At 44.3% G+C, this 19,619-nt stretch overlaps 1 protein-coding gene across 8 annotated transcripts in view; it reads left to right on the top strand.

The window, feature by feature from the left end:
- The window catches only part of GNG12 (G protein subunit gamma 12), a 133,891-nt gene that overhangs the window by 98,443 nt on the left and 15,829 nt on the right, over positions 1–19,619 (top strand). The window contains exon 1 of one of the 8 annotated variants that reach the window (XM_088835385.1): positions 4,397–6,359. The exons of the other annotated variants lie outside the window; for them this stretch is intronic. The gene's annotated coding sequence lies outside the window, so the exon portion shown is untranslated. Of the gene's footprint in view, positions 1–4,396; positions 6,360–19,619 lie in introns of those variants that run through there. 8 annotated transcript variants of the gene reach the window in all.

Genomic DNA, 19,619 nt, shown 5'->3' with positions numbered 1-19,619 from the left:
CATCCCAATAACATAACATATCTTCCCATCTGTTTATGTCATCTTTGATTTCTTTCATCAGAGTCATATTTCCAGAGTACAGATATTTTGCCTCCTTAGGTAGGTTTATTCCTAAATATTTTGTTCTTTTTGATATCATAGTGAATGGGGTTATTTCCTTAATTTCTCTCTCTGATATTTTGTTGTTAGTGTATAAAAATGCAACAGATTTATATATATAAATTTTGTATCCAACAGCTTTACCAAATTCATTCATGAGCTCTACTAGTTTTCTGGTAGCATCTTTAGGATTTTCTGTGTAAAGCATTGTCATCTCTGTCCGGTGAGAGTTTTACTTCTTTTCCAATTTGGATTCCTTTCCTTTCTTTCTTTCTTTTTTTTTTTCCTGATTGATGTGGGTAGAACTGCCAAAGTCATATTGAATAAAAGTGGTGAGAATGGGATTCCTTGTCTTGTTCCTGATCTTATAGGAAATGCTTTCAATTTTTCACCATTGAATATGATGTTAGCTGTGGGTTTGTTATATATGTTGTTTTATATATATATATGTGTGTGTGTGTCGTATATGTCAAGATATTTTGACTCTGCCCACTTTCTGCAGAGTTGTCTATCATAAATGGATGTTGAATTTCATGAAAAGCTTTTTCTCTGTCTATTGAGATGATCATATGATTTTCATTCTTCAGTTTGTTAATGTGGTATAGCACATTGATTTGCAGATATTAAAAAATTCTTGTATTCCTGGAATAAATCCCACTTGATCATGGTGTATGTTGGAGTCAGTTAACATATTTAATGTACTGTTGGAGTCAGTTTGTAAGTATTTTGTTGAGGATTTTTACATCTATATCCATCAGTGATATTGGCTGTAATTATCTTGTTTTTGATCCTTTTTCTGGTTTTAGTATCAGAGTGCTGGTGGCCTCAGTATGAATTCAGCAGTGTCACTTACTCTGTAATTTTTTGAAGTAGTTTCAGAAGGATAGGTATTAGCTCTTCTCTAAATATTTGGTAGGATTCATCTGTGAAGCCATCTGGTCCTGGACATTTTGTTTGTTGGAAGTTTTTTAAATTAGTGATTCAATTTCAGTACTGGTAATTGGTTTGTTTATATTTTCTGTTTCTTATTTGATATATTCTTAATTATTATTCTTGCTCAAGCAATAGCAAGAGTATTCATAGTCCCAGTAGCAAATAAATTCATCCTCCCATGTCCTGACTGCTCGGTTTATTTACATAGACGGTTGACCCTTGAACAACATGGGTTTAAACCACATGGGGTTTCATGGTCACTTCTCATGGATTGTAGTGTAGTAAGCACTACAGTAGCACAAGATCGCAGTTGTGCAGGGCAGAGATCTGCTGATCCAAGGTCACTGAAGAAGTGGACCTGCTGGAGGGACAGAGGCCTGTGGGTCTTGCTGAAACCAAACTGAGCTATCTCTCGGCTCTCTTTAGACTGTGTGCTCCCCTGCAAGACCACCCAGTCATTTGGCACCTCTCCTGAGACACCTGATCCCACAGAGGGCTGCCCTGTACAGTGAGGGGAGTCCCCACTAGTATCTGTCTCTCTCTCTGAGTTTGACTAGGACATTTCATTCCTGAGAGGATCCCCTCAGGGGCCCCAGACAGAGTTTCAGAATCTGCCCAGCTGAGTCCTAGGCTGATGGCCGGGTCCTCACTGGGTGGTGCCCAGCCCGAGCACACAGCAGGGTAGCTGGTTGTAGCCCTTTCAGGCACCTCCCATGACCACTTCCTCCTGCCTAAGGACTGTCTCTAGCCCTGAAGAGAGCTGACCGTGTGATCGGAGAATGGGCTCTGAAGTGTGACAAACCTGGAACCCCTTCATTTTAATAAGGGAGAAAAAAACCAATATGAGTGCGAGCTTGAAGGGAGACAAGACTTGCAGGATGGTTAATACAGGTCTAGCCACAGGGCACCCAGGGATTCAGAATTCCCGACCCCCCAGTCACCAAGACTATTTCAGGAGTTCCTGCTACTTCTTCAGGAACTGCTAGAGTAATTCCTGTGATCTCCTCACAGAACATCAGGACTCCACTAACCAGCCACAGGCCCACCCAACAAAGTCACTAAGTTACCCAGACACACGCTGCCATTTTCTTGGCTTTCTTATCTCACTTGTGAGACCCAAATCCTGGATCAACCCCTGCCTCACCAGTCATTGCCCAAGAGACTGCAGACAGTCTCCATACACTTTCTGTGCACATTTCCTTGTCTATGGAATACTTATGATATTATACACTTGGTAGGATTAGTGCAAGGGCTCAAGATAAAGTGAAAACAGAAGCTGGCACATAAGACACAGGTAATGGTACTTAGAGTATCGATATTATATCTCTCAGTCATTCATTCAATATGTACGTACCAGGCCCTGTTCTAGGAGCTGGGCAGACAGCATTGAAAAAGACAGAACTTATCCTCATGAAGCTCAGATTCTAGCGGCAAAAGCAGACCAAACACAAATAGTGTACGATGTCATGAAGTGACCCATGTTCAGAAGAAAATCAAAGTGCGGGATAAAATGAAAGAAAGTGACAAGTAGGATAGGGTGGTGGCTATTTCAAGGAATGCCTTTCTGGAAAGGTGATGTGAGCAGAAACCTAAAAAAAAAAAGGAAAGCATTACCCATGCACACACCTAAGGGAAGAGCATTCCAGGCCAGGAGAACAGCAAATGCTAAGGCCTTGAGGCAGGAGCCATCTGACATGTTTCTGAAAAAGCAGGTAGACCTTAAGGATTGGGAGAGACTAGTGACCAGGGGCCGGATCTAGGATCTCATAAACTATACTAAAATCTTGGAATTACTCCAAGAATGATGAAAACCACTAGAGGGTTTTGAGCAAAAAGAACAATGTGATCAGATTAAATCTAGAAAGCTTCACTTGAACTGCTGATTATAAAATAAACTGTAGGGCATCAAAAAAGAAATAGGACAGGACAATGAAAAAGCTGTCTCAGGCTTCTAGGAGAGTAAGAGGGTAGCGTGGACTATGCTGGAAGCATGGAGGTGAATAAGAAGCCACTGGGCTCAAGATGTGTTTCTGTGGATGGAGCCAGCAGAGCTTTCTCTGGGAGTAACTGCTGGGTATGAGAAGAGGAAAGAAGTCAAAGATGCTCCAGGTATTTGGGGCCTGAGTATTTGGGTGAATGATATTGCCATTTCAGAGGCAGCGAACACTAAGAAAAGACGGGTTTGGGCACATGGGGGAACCTAAATCCAGACATTGCTTTATACATGTTAAGTTTGGGATGCATCATAGATAACCAAGTGCAAATGTTGAGCTGGCAGGTGTATATTAGAAGCCAGAGTCCGGGGGAGATTGAAGCTGGCCATAAATAGAAGGGGTTCTCAGGATCACGGGGAGGAATTGACAGAGACCAAAGCTCTGTGAGGACAGAGACTGTGTCTGTTTCATTGACCTCGGTGTGCCCAGCACGAGCATTCAGTATGTGTGTGATGAGTAAATTAATCAGTGGCCATTAAGCTGTTGCATGATGAATATCAGTTCAGTTCGCTCAGTTGTGTCTGACTCTTTGCGGCCCCATGAACTGCAGCACACCAGGCCTCCCTGTCCATCACCAACTCCCGGAGTCTACTCAAACCCATGTCCATTGAGTCGGTGATGCCATCCAACCATCTCATCCTCCATCATCCCCTTCTCCTCCTGCCCTCAATCTTTCCCAGCATCAGGGTCTTTTCACATGAGTCAGCTCTTCACATGAGGTGGCCAAAGTATTGGAGTTTCAGCTTCGGCATCAATCCTTCCAATGAACACCCAGGACTGATCTCCTTTAGAATGGACTGGTTGGATCTCCTTGCAGTCCAAGGCACTCTCTAGAGTCTTCTCCAACACCATAGTTCAAAAGCATCAATCCTTCGGCACTCAGCTGTCTTTATAGTCCAACTATCACATCCGTACATGACTACTGGAAAAACCATAGCCTTGACTAGACAGACAAAGTAATGTCTCTGCTTTTCAATATGCTGTCTAGGTTGGTCATAACTTTCCTTCCAAGGAGTAAGCATCTTTTAATTTCATGGCTGCAGTCACCATCTGCAGGGATTTTGGAGCTAGAAAAATAAAGTCAGCCACTGTTTCTACTGTTTCTCCATCTATTTGCCATGAAGTGATGGGACTGGATGCCATGATCTTAGTTTTCTGAATGTTGAGCTTTAAGCCAACTTTTTCACTCTTCTCTTTCACTTTCATCAAGAGGCTCTTTAGTTCCTCTTCACTTTCTGCCATAAGGGTGGTGTCATCTGCATATCTGAGGTTATTGATATTTCTCCTGGCAATCTTGATTCCAGCTTGTGCTTCTTCCAGCCCAGCGTTTCTCATGATGTACTCTGCATATAAGTTAAATAAGGAGGGTGACAATATACAGCCTTGACACACTCCTTTTCCTCTTTGGAACCAGTCTTTTGTTCCATGTCCAGTTCTAACTGTTGCTTCCTGACCTGCATACAGGTTCCTCATGCAAAACAAAAGTACTAACTGAAAGTTTGCTTTATTATTCCAGATCAAAAATAGAAAGTGTGTAGTTTCTTTAGGAGTAATTAGCATATGATAAAATCAAAGCTTGACACTGAAAGGAATCTTTGAGGCCATTGAATGAAAAAGTTCAAAGTTGTGGAGGAGGGGATGGTAAGGGAAGTAGATGTTTTATTGCCAAGGGTAGGAGAGTGTTTAGTGACACTAAACACAGTGACAGTAACAGTAAACCACCCAGTGACAGTAAACTGAATAAATTATATCTTGACCATCAATGCACTACTCTTGTTCAAGTATATAAAGCTGTTGCAGTTAGTAAAATAAGAGAGTGTGACATGTTCTCCTAAACAATAACTCCAATGACCAAGTGTCTTTGCAAGGGAGAGAGTTTAGTGAGTGTTTGTACTTTAGAAGAAGTCTTTGTCTTGAAATGGGTGGGAAACTTGGATCTAACCCAAGCCCTTTGTTTTACTGATACAGAAAGGGAAGGGGAGTGGGATTAGTGGCTTGCATAAGTGACACAGCTAATTAATGACTGGATGGACCCCTCGGTCTCCTTAACCTGAGCCTGAAACTCTGTTCTGACTCTCAGCACCAACTTTCTTCAGACCAGTAATTGAGGTATCGCCTTAGAACAGAACTCATTTATTTTTGGCCATGGAATTATTTTAATGATTTATTTTGCAGGCAATTTAATATGAGAATTATAATTAGACTTTGCTTTAGCTAATTTCAAAATCCATTTACAATTCCCTAAGCACATTCCTTTTGGCAATGCTAAAGAATAAGTAGTTCAGGAAGGGTCGCTGAAAGTAAAATGTTTAATTTGCAGGAGATAATTTACCAAGTAAGTAATTCTCGTGTCGAAAAATGAAAGCTTGATTTGAGTTGCAAACATCATTTTAAGGAAGCTGAGAAGGAAATGGCAACCCACTCCAGTGTTCTTGCCTGGAGAATCCCAGGGACGGTGGAGCCAGGTCAGCTGCCGTCTATGGGATCGCACAGAGTCGGACACGACTGAAGCGACTTAGCAGCAGCAGCAGCAGAGAAGCCTATGTAAACCTTCACGATAGGACACATCTGAATATCCACAATTTTCAGTTCACATCCTGCCTCCACAACTCAATCACCTGTACATACCATGTTGGCCAAGCTAACGCAGTCCTTCAGGCCTCAGTTTATGCATCCTCAAGATGGGGAGGGAGAGATTTCCTTTCTAATGAGGACATTAGAAAGCACACCATTTGATGTCTGCACAAGCGAGGCCCTGGAGATAGAGAGGAACCCTTCACATCTTCCGTTCCGTTCCATCGCTTATCTTACACATGAGGAAATGGAGGTCTGTTAGAAGTAACCCAAAGAGACCATTGTGCGTTTAGCTGGCAGTCCAATCCCCTAGGTTTTAACTGTGCCCCCCAGCTCAGTTGCGCTCTCCTGATGTTCATGGTTCCTAACTTCCTTCAGGCTGCATTTGCCAGGAAATTGCCCAGCCATACCACCTGGACAGCTTCCCTGGTGGAGGAGGAGGTGCCCAGTGGGGGCCCGGCCCTGGGGCTGGCATCGTCACAGTCTGAGCCTGTAGGCTGCCCCAGCAGGTTCCACTGAGAGGCTGCCCTGGTGGCTCCATTAATCACACGTCCCCGCCACTCGGCGCAGCTGGCCCCAGCCTGAGCACAGGCTCATTTACAGTTGTTGCACAACAGGAAGCGGGGCCGGTGTTCAGAGCCGAGCTGGCCCGCTGAGAGCCATGGCTCCAGGTGCCCCAGTCCTGCAGCTGTGCCCTCACCTCAGCATTTGCCGTGGCCAGTAGCAGTCTTCTCCTGCAGCGTGGGGTGGGTTTGCAAGGTGAGAGGTTGCTTTGGTTTTTGTCCACTGTCACGTGTTTGGCAGCCATGACCAGAAGGCAGGGCGGGGGTGCCTTCTGTGGAGTCAGGGTTCCCCTGCAGAGTTCTCCACAGTGGCTGCAAGCGAAATGGCAGAGGCGTGAGTCACCGCGTGAGGCGGGAACAGAAAGACATCCTGTTGATGACAAGCCATTTTCAGTCCAGTTATGAGAATTTACAACCCCCGCAAAAAAAGGAAAAATTAGCATTCAGCTTGCATCTCCCTCAGTGCAGTGGGGTCCGGCACCTGGCTCTGGACCCTGTGAAGGATGGCCCTGGACACAGCTTGGTTTAGTGCTCAGGAAATTGGCCATGTCCTTGATCTGCTGCGTCTGTGATGGGATCAGAGAACCCTCTTTGCCAAAGAAACTTTCTGTCTGAGGTTTCGTTTGGTTTTTGATTTTTGTTTTGTTTTGATTCAGATAAGTTCCCTTGTTTCTCTTCTTGGGATAGTAATGCACTCTGGCTTTTTAGGATTTTCTTTTGTGTAAAAATTGTTCGTTTTTCTGACAGGAACTTTTGCTTAAGAAGATCAACTGAGAATTTACAATATTCGAGGGACTCTCTGCTCCTTTTCATGGAATTCTCATAATCCCCTTGTTCTTAAATTATTCATTATAGCAATGAATAGCTCCTGTGTATTGAATGCTCAGAGGCAGGCACCCTTTTAAAAACTTCGCATGCACCTTTAACCCTCACAACAGCTCCATGAGGTAGAGGATCTATTGTTATTCCCAGTTTGCAGATAAGGGGGTCTGAGCTCGGGTTAAGTAATATCCAGAGTCACAAAGTTAGTTGAATGGCAAATGCCAGAACTTAAGCCCTGTTCCTAATCACATTCCTTGCCAGCATTTACAGAAAGTATGTCAGCAGAACTTTGATTTCATGAGATGTTCCTAGGAAAACGTAACTGTGTTCAAATAATTAGGGGAAGTGCTGTAAACCACATGTCTCTTGCAGATCATAAGTGCATATTAGCGTGGAAAGACCCTGAGAAGTCCTGCGTGGAAGAAGTCTTGCTCAGTCTACTTTGAACTAGGGCTTTTCAGAATAGATGTGAAATGGACCCTTATTTCCTTGTATACCGATTAAGTGGTAACGCATTTTGAGATGCCTGGTATATGAAAGTATATAACCAGGTGATTGAGTGTGTGGGCTTTGGAGCCAAAATACCTGGGGTACGTACCATATCTGCCACTGTGTGGGTAAGCTATATCTGCTTCCTCGGCCTCACTTTTCCCATCTGTACAATGGGGAAATATAACAGCACTCTCTCACAGGGTGATGGTGAGGACTAAATTAGTCAATACATCTAGAAGACCTAGGAGAGTGTTGCACACATAGAGAAATACTCATTCTAAATGTAGAAGAATGAATCAAAACACTTGCTACCTGTGGGGTCTGACCAAAGCCAAAATGCTATTTCATGATGCTTAGAAAACACAACAGAGGAAGTACACCCTCCCTCCTGCCCTCAGTAACTCTGTCTAGCTGCCCTAGATTCTGCCTTTCACCATCTGGTTGGTCCTGATAGCAGCTCAGAGCTGGGCTTGGGTCTCTCTCCCCTTGAGTCAAGATTAGCATGCACTCTTGCCGGGACGGGGGACAGCTATCAGTGTTAGCCACACGCTTGTGGGTGGCCCCAGCAGAGAGTATGCTGGTGAGAAAGGAGCTCAAGTTCCCCAGGTTTCAACAAGGCAGCTGTCCTTGCATGCTGTTGGCTCCTGGATTTCCAGAAGGGGAAGATGATTGGAAAGCATTGCACTTGCACTGAATTTGCTGCTCCTCCTGTCACCTGCCACTCAGCAGAGCTGCTCCTCCAAGGGGCTCCAGCAGTGGATGAGAAGCCTTACAATTCTGTAGGCTCGGATTCTGGTGCTAGTGTCTCAGCGCCCAGCCAGCCTGAGCCACCTCGTGCGAAGTCCTGCAGCAGCCAGATAGCGTTTTGGTGGGGCTCCCTGCTCTTCCCCTCCCCTGCATATTCCAAAGTTGCTTGTGCATTGACTTCCAGGAAGGATCAGAGAAAAGTCCATTGGGGAAAAGTAAAGCAATTACAGGAATTTGCTAATTTTTTAAAAATGACTTGCTGTTGCCCTTGGTGATTTTTCTCTAAATTGTAAATGCCTCAAAATGAGAAATTCAAATTAGCAAAATGCACCAGTTCTGTATGAGCAAGGCTGGTTGTCCATGCTATAGCTATTATTGAGTAAAAAGTGAAATTTGCAGAACTATATATAAATATAGTTCCATTTGTTTGAAATCCACATAAATGTGTGTGATGGTTATGTTTGGAAGGGCCAGGAGAAGGTGTGGAAGGAAGAAAACAGACTAGGGACAGTAGTTACCCTTTTGGAGTAAAATTGGAAGGAGTTTTAACTTTTTATCCTACTCGCATGCATATAGGTTGAATTTTTCAACATATTTCTTTTATTATTAAAAGAAGAAGAAGAAAATAATAAAAGGGAAACACCCCTAGCTAGCTCCAAAAATAGGGCTAGACTAAATAGTAGTGGTTAATATTGGGTGTTGTCAGCCTGGGCTGGGAGGCTTTGCAGTGAGAAGGAAGGAAACTCAGACCAGACCAGAAAATGGGCCAATTCCAGTCCCAGTCAGCACAGCGCCGGCTCGGCTCCGTCGTGCAGTGGGTGGCTTTGGAGCCTGTGCAGTTAAAAGTGGCGCTAAGTTTTGCTTTTCCTTTCCCACGCCTTCTCTCCGGTAAGCCACCCAGGCTGCTGGGGTCCTCGGGGATTCAGCTCCCCCTGTATTGCCCTTGGCCATGAGAAAGCACTTTAATCACCCAGGCCCTGATGGAATTTAGGGGTCCTCCCCAAGCTCAAACATAAGTGGGCGCTGACTGCCCGGAGGGCCGTTGTTATGACTGGGTCACCTCTGCAGAGTCCTCTCCCTGAGAAAGTTCCTCCCCCGAAGCTCGGGGTTGAGGGGGGGGAGCGAGATTTGAGAGTGTGAGATGGAGTAGGGAGAGCCTTATCTCAAATTCAGGAACTGGGGTCCTTTCCCAATTCTGAGGGGCCTTGGACAAATCAAATTGCCTTTTGCCTCAGTTTTCTCAGATCCTAGACTTACAAAGTGATTTAATTACAGGGCAGTTGGAGGTGTGATAATAGACATGAAAGGGCTTCAAAAGGTAAAAGGTGGCGTGTTTTGTTTTTTTTTTAAGGTGGCTATTTGAAAGAAAAACTGGTCCTTGGACATTAGTAGTAGCAGCAGTGCTGTGCTGGGAAGGGCGGGGGAGGGGTGGGCAATGCTGGTGCTCAGTGCCTGAACTGATTTCTCTCCCAACACAGCCTTCACTTTCTGCATTGATTTGGGAAGCAGAGCCCCTTCCTTTGCAGCATTCAAAGTACTTGCTGTCCTAGGAATCCCCTTTGTAGATAAGAAACATGAAGGTCTGAGAGGCTGAATTTGTTGTTAGTGTTCAGTCACTCCGTTGTGTACAACTCTGCGACCCCACGGACTGCAGCATACCAGGCTTCCCTGTCCTTCACCATCTCTTGGAGTTTGCTCCCAGAATGATCTGTCTCTTTTTCCCATCTTCCCAGATCCCACCAGAAGTCAGGGAACATGGCCCAAAGTGAGGCTGGACTCTTGGACTCCACGTTCTAAGCATTTAACCGAACCCTCCTCATGCAACAGTCCCTTATTCTGAGACTGGCTGTAACTGGTTGTCAGCGTCTGTTGTAGAATTACTTGGAGTAGAACTCCACTCCTCACAGATACTTCCCGTAGGGTTCACCGGTTTTCCCTCCAGATGTCAGTCATTGAGTGTGGGTAGAGACATCAGATTGTCCGGTTGAATGGCGCACCTGAACTTGTCCAGCTCATTTCTGCTATGCCCTGTGGGCTTTTTCTGCCTCTCCTTCCCACTCTCTTTCCTCATTCACTCAGAAACTAAAGAGATGTTGCACCTTCATTTGTTAAGTAAATATTTATTGAGTGCCACCATGCGTAAGACTAAAACCGTATCTGTCTTTCACTGGCTTAAGTTCAGAGAGAGTGGGGAGCACCAAGAGATAAGCACACAGATAACCCCATTACAAAGCCAGAGGCAGTTTAGTGCCTGAGAGGTGCAAGGACTGTTTCAGACCCTCAAAAGAGGAACAACTCGTCTCCATGCAACAGACCCAGGAGAGACGCATCTGATCATATCATTCCCTGCTTAAAATTTTTTGGTGGTTCTCAGTTGCCTCCAGCATAAAATCCCAACTCCAGAGCCTGGCAGCCTACCATCCGACTCTCTCCCACACCCCTTCCAGCTCTTCATGGTGTCTCTGCCATTTCCCCTAGCCAGGAGGAATCACTCCCTCTCCTGAACTCCCTTTTTGCTGACCTCTCTGTCTCTCCCGATGCAGCTTTTCTGCTTTAGATTATTTGTGGACGTACCAGTTTTCCCTCTGCTGAATGGAAAGCTCCTTGAGGGTTTGTTTATTTGTACATGCTCAATGCCTCCCAAAGCATCAGAGCAGCTCCCCAATAAACAGCCAGTCACCTCCCAAATAAACAGAGGGTTGGGGGTGGCTTTTGATTGGAGGATCAGTAGAGACTTGGTGGTAGAAGTAACCCGACAGAACCTGGAAACAGGGGTGACATCTCAAAGGGGGTCGAGGAAGTCAAGAGTTCAAGTCCAGGGACCATTCGAAGGGCTGCAGGTCAGGTGATTTTTCTCCCCCTCTTTTGGGTGGTGGGTCCCCTTTGATTAATGCTATGGACCTTCTCCCTGAAAAGTGTAAATACCCACTGTTTCACAGAGGGCATTTGAACCTTTTGGGGAATAAAGAATCCCCATAGCAAAAAACTAGTTGAAAACTAGAAAGGTAGGTTACAGCCATATTGTGCAGGGCTTCTGGGCCACAATGAAAATGCATTTACTTCAGCAGTTAAATTGGGAGCAGTTGATTTTTCTTTTTTTTTTAACTTTCTTTTGAAGTATAATACCTTACAGCTACTGATCCAAATCATAACGATTTTTTTTCACAAGTTAACCACACACATGTAACCAGCTCTTGGAAAAGTCCCCCTGTGTCCCCTTTGCCACCTTCCCCTTCAGGAGTGACCACTAGCCTGATATCTAATAGCATAGCTTAGTTTCACCTGGTTTTGTGCTTAGTGGCCTCATAAGGTAGGTCCTTCTTTTTATTCTTTGTGTGTGGCTTCTTTCAAATGACATCCCACTCCAGTATTCTTGCCTGGAAAATCCTATGGTAGAGGAGCCTGGAAGGCTACAGTCCAAGGGTCACAAAGAATGGGATCCAACTGAGCCTGTACACACGTGTACACGCACACATAGGTTTCTTTCACTCAACATTATATTTGTGAGATTCATCCGTATTGTTGCATGCATTTGAAGCTTGTTCGTAGTCATCTGCTATGGAATATTCCACTGAGTGAGTTATTATTCTCCTGCTTGGGTCATTTGGGCAGTTTCCATTTGGGGGCAGCTATGAACATTCTAATGCATTCTTTTGGTAGATGTTCTCTTAGGTACACACCTTGGACTGGGATGGCAATATGTGAATATTCTTCCCAGGTGAATAGAGCCATATTTTGTATTCCCCCCATCCAGTTGATGATTCTGAGGGGCATCCTAAGATTAGAGCAGAATTTTAGGAAGCTTTATCTGGCTGTGGTATCTTTGATGGCTCAGAGCAGTGGTTTCAAGTTGTGTTTTGTTTCTGAGAGCCCTGGGAATCTGCAGAGTCCCCTTAGGGGCCGCCACTGACCAGAGAGAAGGGAGACTGGAGTTAGTAGCCATGCTCTGAGCTCCTCATTCACAGCCGCCCTCCAGCAGAGCAGGTGTGCTCCTATCTGTTTAATTAGCTTTTACCATTATCTAGAATTACTGGTCCATGGCCAGCAGTCTCACAAGTTGACAGCTGTTGGGGGAGAGCTCAGGGAAACCAAGAAAAGCAAAGCGGTTTTAGTCATCTCCAAACACATGTCAAGAAAGGTCCTGATCCAGAGGCTGATGATAGGGACACCATAGAAGAAGGTGCAGATAGGAAAATAGAATCCCTTTGAATCCTCTGAATGTCAGGAAGCAGGGGGCTAGTTTCAGAAACAGAATTGAAGTTTTGAGTCCCAGTAACTGTAGTAAAAAAAAAAAAATGGAGAAGGGGGTGGCAGAGGATGAGATGGTTGGATAACATCACCAACTCAATGGACATGAATTTGAGCAAACTCCAGGAGATAGTGAAGGACAGGGAAGCCTGGCGTGCTGCAGTCCATGGAGTCACAAAGAGTCGGACACGGTTTAGCAGCCGAACAACAACAAACCGTAGTAAAGGTTGTTTTATTAGCAGAGAGGTTGTGAAGCCAAGCCCAGAGAAGGGCCCCCCTACCGGGGAGAGGAAGGGAAACCCAACTTCCAACAAGTTTAAGGAGCAAGCAAGCTGTGTGGGTGCGGGGGTCCTGCACACAGCTCCGGGACCAGACACAGGTAGAAGAGTCTTCTGCAAGCCCTTGGAAGGAGATAGAACGAGGGAGGACAGAGAGAGGAAAGTAAGTACACCAGCAAAATCTTCAAGGAGAGCTGAGCATGGAGGACTCAGAGACAGAAAGATGTCAGCCCGGGAGACAAGCGGGACAGTCAGAGGCATAAAGACGTGCCCAGAGACCAAGTCAGAGTCAGGAGGGCAGGACAGTCCAGCAGTGTCCATGCCAAAAAATGGACTCATTCCAAGAGTTCTTCAGCTTTATCTGGAATCATGGCATTCCATGGAGGTGCCTTCTTAACCATCAGTAATGTTCAGGGTTCTAAGTATATTATTGTGCTGTTATCTCCGAAAACTTGCATCTGTGTGCTTTTGCACATGGTAACTCAACCAGAAATTTCAGTTCGCTCTGCTAGCCTTTCCCAGAACATTCTGGGTAAAAGAGAGCTTCCTGTATTTGCGAGCATGGCTTTATTTTAAAACATCCATGAACAGTATTTTCTCTCCCATATGCTTGCTTGCTTTAGAACCCACTTGGTGAGGGAAGCTGCCTCCCCACCCTCCCCTATTTGGACTGGCCCCCACTTATAAAGGTCTGCTGGGGCTTCAGAAGCAGCTCTGTGCTGACCTCAGCCCCCTCCCATGTGCATAATTCTCTCAGGATACTAGATTCAGTGTCTCGATCATTATAACAACATTAAAATATTAAGCACTTAAATCAATGATCTGAATAGTCCTGAAGAGCAGGCAGAGAGATCACTCAGAGAGAAGCAAAGAAAAGGTGCAGAGCACATATGTTGTTGTCCTTTGTTAAGGATGAAGAAGCTGAGACCTAGAGAGAGGAAGTGACACGCCCGAGGCCACCAGCTTGGCAGAGAAATCAGGGAGTCCCAGGTGTTGTGCTGAACGGTCCTGATGTGTCCCAGTCCCTTTGGCTCTTTCACCCGAGTGTACATGCAGATCACCCAGACCTTTTTCAGAATGTACTTTTCCCAGGACTTATCCTGAAATTCTGATTCTGGAGGTTAGGGGTGCATTGAAAGAACTGCCCAGGTGATTCCGGAAACTAGCCCATTAGAAATCCAACTTCTAGACACTTCGTGATTTCTATGTTTCACTCCACATGACCTTTCAAGGGCAGGCATAATCTGCTTCTAAGAAAATGTCATTAAACGGGTTGTATTTCAGAGAGGAAAAACCAATACTTTCCTCTATTTAAGAAGTATATGAAATTATTAAAACTGAAAGTTACACTAATTGCAAGAGGGGAAGCAGCCGTTAGGCTACTAAGAAATAGGAGTTTTGCAAGGCAGAGGATTCTTACACTTTTCCATTTATCTGCAAAAATCTCTTACTTATTACTCACATAAATTTGCATGTTAAATGCAATAGGTTCACATAAATCCATAAATAGAAGTTAAAAGTAAGTAGTTGACCCTCTCTGGCATAGATGGTATATGAGAAAGCATTTCATAAATTTCAATCTTGGTGGCATTATGATTACCCCAGACTTACCACATTAGAAACAGAATGCCAGATTTCAACACTGGGTCAAGGCAGAAATGACATAACAGACAGACAGCAGCTTCTACATGTGACACATAGGTATACTTTCCTAGAATTTAACTGGGGATGGTTTTCATTTATAAATTAAGGCATGAACATCCCACAACCATGGGACTTCTGGGTTTGTTCATTTATAAATGTTGACACTGACAGGTAATGGCTGTTTATAAGACTTGGATGTGTTTATTTACTCAGTCTATTAAAATCAGTCTCACAATTTCTACTTGTTAGTAAACATGTGTCATTTGACTTATATTATGCATAAAATTGTTCCAAAGAATCTCCTGAGCTTCTGAAAATACCCCAAGGACAAACTTTGATAGAATCTACTTCAACCTTCTGAAACTCATATTTGGTTCCAGACCACTAAATGCTGATTTCTTGTGATCGGTCTCAGGAATTTACTCCCTGGACTCATTAAGTGTTAGAAAAGTTTAACTTTACAGTTAAATGCATGAGTAAATAAAAGGCACTAATGTCTTTGTATTGGTATTAGTATTTGCTGGAAAGTGTTGTGTTACTTCCAGCGCCACTCATAACGTGAATCGTCCTTGGGAAGCAGCCTGCTCTGCTCCACTGTAAGCAGCTGACCTGCACACGCGATGGAGCCATCTGGGGGAATTTCCTTCTTTCCAGCGCTTGAAGCATCAGAATTGTACTTTCTTATGTTTGCCCTCAATACAAGGGGGAAAGTGCCAGCGAGGCCAGAGGCCAGATAAGGGGCTGGTTTTGAAACCAATGGCACCAGGCAGCCTAAAGCCAGCCTCTGTGTCACCCTCACTCGTAACTACAGGAAAGAGGAAAGTATACACACTAGCGATCACTTCGGAAAGTCAAATAGACCTGTGCTCAAGAAACAAAAGGAATTGTGCAAAATGTTATACTTGAGGTGTTTGTTATGGTTCCTAACTGATACAGAATCAGGCCTAATACAGTGAGTTTCTCTGACTTAACCTCTTCATTCGGAGATAACACATCAAGCAAGTATTATCTGAAGGAATCTTTTTTACTGTGACATGATTCCCATTTGGCTCAGAAATTCTGACTTTTTATTTTTATACATTGAGTTCAGGCCCTTATCATCACTCACCTAAAATACAGCCACAGATCCCTTGTCAGTTGTATTGCATAAAGTATTTATTGAATTCCTGTTCTGTGTCCAGCCCCAGGAGTATATTCTCCCTTCTATTTTCTGAATTACGAAGAGGAAAAAAATTGCAAAGCCATCACTTCCTGCCAAGGCCATCCATTTGTCTTATAACAAACCAAATCAGTATGTATTTATTTTGTGTGCACAGCATGGAAGAAGTAAAGAACTGTGTAATACAGGGTGGCTGGCCTCAAGGGCCAACCGTCAGATTGAGAATTAAAGAAGGACTCTGATGGGTGCAGTAGATGCAAATGTTTGTGAGAAGTATGATGACCATAGTTGTAAAGCCAGCTCTTGGGACCTGTGGTCTGGTAAGTTACTAGCACGCTAACAGGAGCAGAATATTTGAAATAGTTCTGGCCTGGAAAATCTGGGACTGAAAGTAGCCATAGAAATTCTTTTTCAGGGTTTACAGGCAGCATCCTTTCCCACTGCATTCCATTTGATGATCTTGTTTTGTGAAATTCTTGCCTTTAAGAGAACAAACCTTAACGAGCAAGCTGTTGGTAGTAACACGCTGCGTATTTAAATGTGTCATCTTTCCAATGGTTTTAAGTATCATTCTGTCATGATTTATCTTTTGCTTGATTCAACCCTCTTTTTCAAAAGTTCTCTATCTCATTGAACGAAAAAGTTTAATGGATTTGAATTAATTCGTGTTTCTAAGGAATTTTATGTCACCTCTTAAGATGAACGGAGATATTCTGAAATTTTACAAAATTGAGCTGCAGTAAAAGTGTGCCTTTTGGGGGCCAAGTTATTTAAATTGCATTGATGTTGCTAATGAGGTTTGGACCTTAAATGCCTTGCCTTGGTTTCCTAGTCCATGTTTTCCCTCGAGTAACATTTTTTTGAAAAAGGAGAGAATCAACAGGTTTGCTTTGAAAGAGTTCTAATCCTTTTACATAGAAAATAACTACAAGAAGCTTCCTCAGGGACCCTTTGTATCTTCAGTTCTTTTCCTTTGAAAATATATACACTTTCAGGTCCCATGAGGTTCGAAACAAACAAGTACTTTACCTGTGAGGGCCAGCATGGAAAGTTCATCTTGCTGGTTACTCCAGGAGTTTGATAGACACTGCTTTTCCCCAAAGCAGTAATCAAGTCCAGACACGTTTGATTGGAGGGTGGGCATGTTCCCTGCCTATAGTTTCAGGGGAGAAGGTGAGATGAAGGAAGAAAGAAACATTAAATATTCTATTATGTCATCCGTGGCATGTACACATTGTGGGTGTCCGGACCAGAGTCGGGCCTTTTGTTTTTCATTGGTGAATGCACGGAGGGGCCCAGGGCTTCCTGGCAGGTTAACCTTTGGCATCTGTGACCTGGGGCCTGAGTGCTGTATACAGCGGGCAAAGGGCCCAGATCATGGCTGTCTTAATCCCATCTGTGCCTCCTCAAAAGGCAATTACTTCCTCTGCACTGTGGACATTGGACATCCTTGCTAGATGGTGATCTGGAAGAGGAAACGGTAGATAATAATTAACGTATCTCCCACACTTTAATGACAGAGCTCATCTTGTAGTGTTGGTAATTACTGTGTTGCAGGCTGTGAAGTGTTTTGGATCATAGAATCTTACTTTTAACTTTTTACCCTGGAAATTCTCAAACATACACAAAAGTAGGGTGCATTCCGTGTACCTGCCACCCAGCTTCAACAGTGAGCAATACATTATTGGCCAGCCTTTCTTCATCTGCCTCCTCGCCCAGTCTCCCCACCCTTCTGGTTTGTCGCCATGGGTTAATTTTTCCTTGAATTGTATGTAAATCTAACTAATAGGTGCTCTTCTGTGATAGGCTCCCCTTCAGTCAGGGTGATGTCTGAGAGATTCAGCCATGCTGTTGCTGCATCAGGAGTTGGATTCCCTTTTTCATTGCCAATTAGACCACTTTCAGCCACATTTTTCTAAATATTCCCCTATGCTCTGCACCCATGCGCATGTGTGTTCAGTCGCTTCAGTCATGTCCAACTCTTTGTGACCCTGCGGACCCATGGGATTCTCCAGACAAGAATACTGGCATGGGTTGCCATGCCCTCCTCAAGGGGATCTTCCCAACTCAGGGAATGAACCCATATCTCCTACATCTTCTGCATCACGGGCAGATTCTTTACCGCTGAGCCACCGGGGAAGCCCCATGCTCACCACCCATGTTTCTGAATTAATGGGTTTCCCCTTACCCTTCCACCTCCCTTCCCTTCACACGGTGCAAACCACCAGGTTCCATGAGCTCGGCTTGCACTCTCCTTCCTTTACCTCTGCGAAGTGACTAATAACTGCCCCTCCTCTTGGTTGTGTGAATAACTATTACTGGGATTTTTTTTTTTTTTTTTTATCATAAAAGCATCACACGTGGTTAAGAGCACAGCCTCTGGAGCCAGGCTGCCGGGTCACCGTGCTGGCGCCTCCACTTACCTTCGTTCTGACCTTGGCTGTCTGTGTTCTAAGCATCTGCCTCCCTCAGTTCCTTTAATCCTAAACTAGGAAAAACAATAGTAAGAACCTCATAGCGTTGTTTGCGTCGTTTTGAGGATGAAGTAAGTTATTATCTGTAAAACTCATAGAACAATGCTTGGCAAATGTAAAATCTGTACAAGTATTAGCTATTAAGAGCAAAATAAATGAATAAAAATGTGCACACTGCAGGACTGCATTAAAATACTAAAAATCCCCTAAAATCCTTACCACCTAGTGATTGCTACATTGTGGAATATTTTCTTCCAGTGTGTTTTTTGGATACAATGTATTTTAACTAAACATATTTATGACTAACTGACTAAACATATTTACACAGCGTTAACTTGTCCTTCCTGCCTCTCTTCCCCTGGCTTTTGTGGTGGTGTCACCCTCCCCCTTCTCTGCTCCTTTAAAGCTGCCTTTCTGGTCCCTGCCCACACAGGGAAGGCCCAAGGGTGCGCCCTGCACTTCTCTCCATGCCCTCCCTCCAGAGTCCAGCACTCAGCCGCCACCTCCGGGCAGCTGATCGCCATTCAGCCCAAAGAAAGAAGTCTTGTTCATTCTCACATTTCTTACCTCTTGTATCCAGCTTTTTGCATTCCAATTGCCTCCAACTGTTTGAAATCTTATGTTCTAACTCCTAAGAGCAGTAATGATGCTGAGAGATAACACTGGGTGATTTCCATGTGCCGGGTTCTTTTCTGTAATTTAATCATTATGGTCCTGTGAGGTAGGCACTCTTGTTACCCCATTTTACAGATAGAGCACCTCGAGGTTCAGTGAGGCTAAGTGGTTCATTCCGCATACACATGGAGCACAGATTTGAACCCAGTTCCATCTGATCAAAAATATGATCTGTACCAAATTGCCTTCCACGGAAATGTTCTACTTGTCCCTCTCAGTTCCCCACTTCTATTCCATCCTGCATAAGGTTGTTTGATTGTTTTTCTGATAACACTCCCCAGGCCTGTCATTCTACTTAGTAACCTTTGGTGGCTCCCATTTTCATGTAACAGAGTCAGCTTTCATCCACACCACTTCACCCCTCAGTCTGAGAGTCTCCCCACTCCTTCACTACCACCCGTCCAGTTCATACCCTCAGGGGCTTGGTCTGTTTAAGACTTGTGTCCTGCATGCTTGTCTGCTTGCTCAATCCCTCACTGACTATGTCTTCTGGAAGCTCCTAATGCTTGCACTTGGCATGCCTTTTGGCCCACTGATATTCCTTATTCATATTCAGTACTTAGTCCATCTCGTTGGAATCACAAGCCCTTTAATCACCAGTGTAACACCCACATTCATTGTTTGTCAGCCATGCCCAGCCCCAGCTGGTGGCTGTAAATGTCAGTGAGCTGTACACACTCGTCTCGGTCCTTCTCAGCCTCTCTCTCTCAAACCCACTCCTGTGCTCTGTGCGTTCAAGCTGCTGTGCCATTCATTCACTCAAGTTGCTGTGCCTTTCAAAGCAGAGTGACTAAATTGCTTAGTCTAAAGTGGATGGAACAGTGTTTGCCTGCTGCCTCACTTTCAACTCTCCCGTTAGTTGTTTGGTTGCTTGGTTGTTTGTTTTAATTCACTCGGGGCAAGTAGGTAAACTCCTC

Source organism: Moschus berezovskii, chromosome 4 (genome assembly GCF_049115385.1).
Source record: "Moschus berezovskii isolate FMDL1 chromosome 4, NW_MosBer_1.0, whole genome shotgun sequence".
Classification (NCBI taxonomy): domain Eukaryota; kingdom Metazoa; phylum Chordata; class Mammalia; order Artiodactyla; family Moschidae; genus Moschus; species Moschus berezovskii.
The sequence above is the reverse complement of the archived record's forward strand: the minus strand, read 5'-3'. Positions and strand labels throughout refer to the sequence as shown.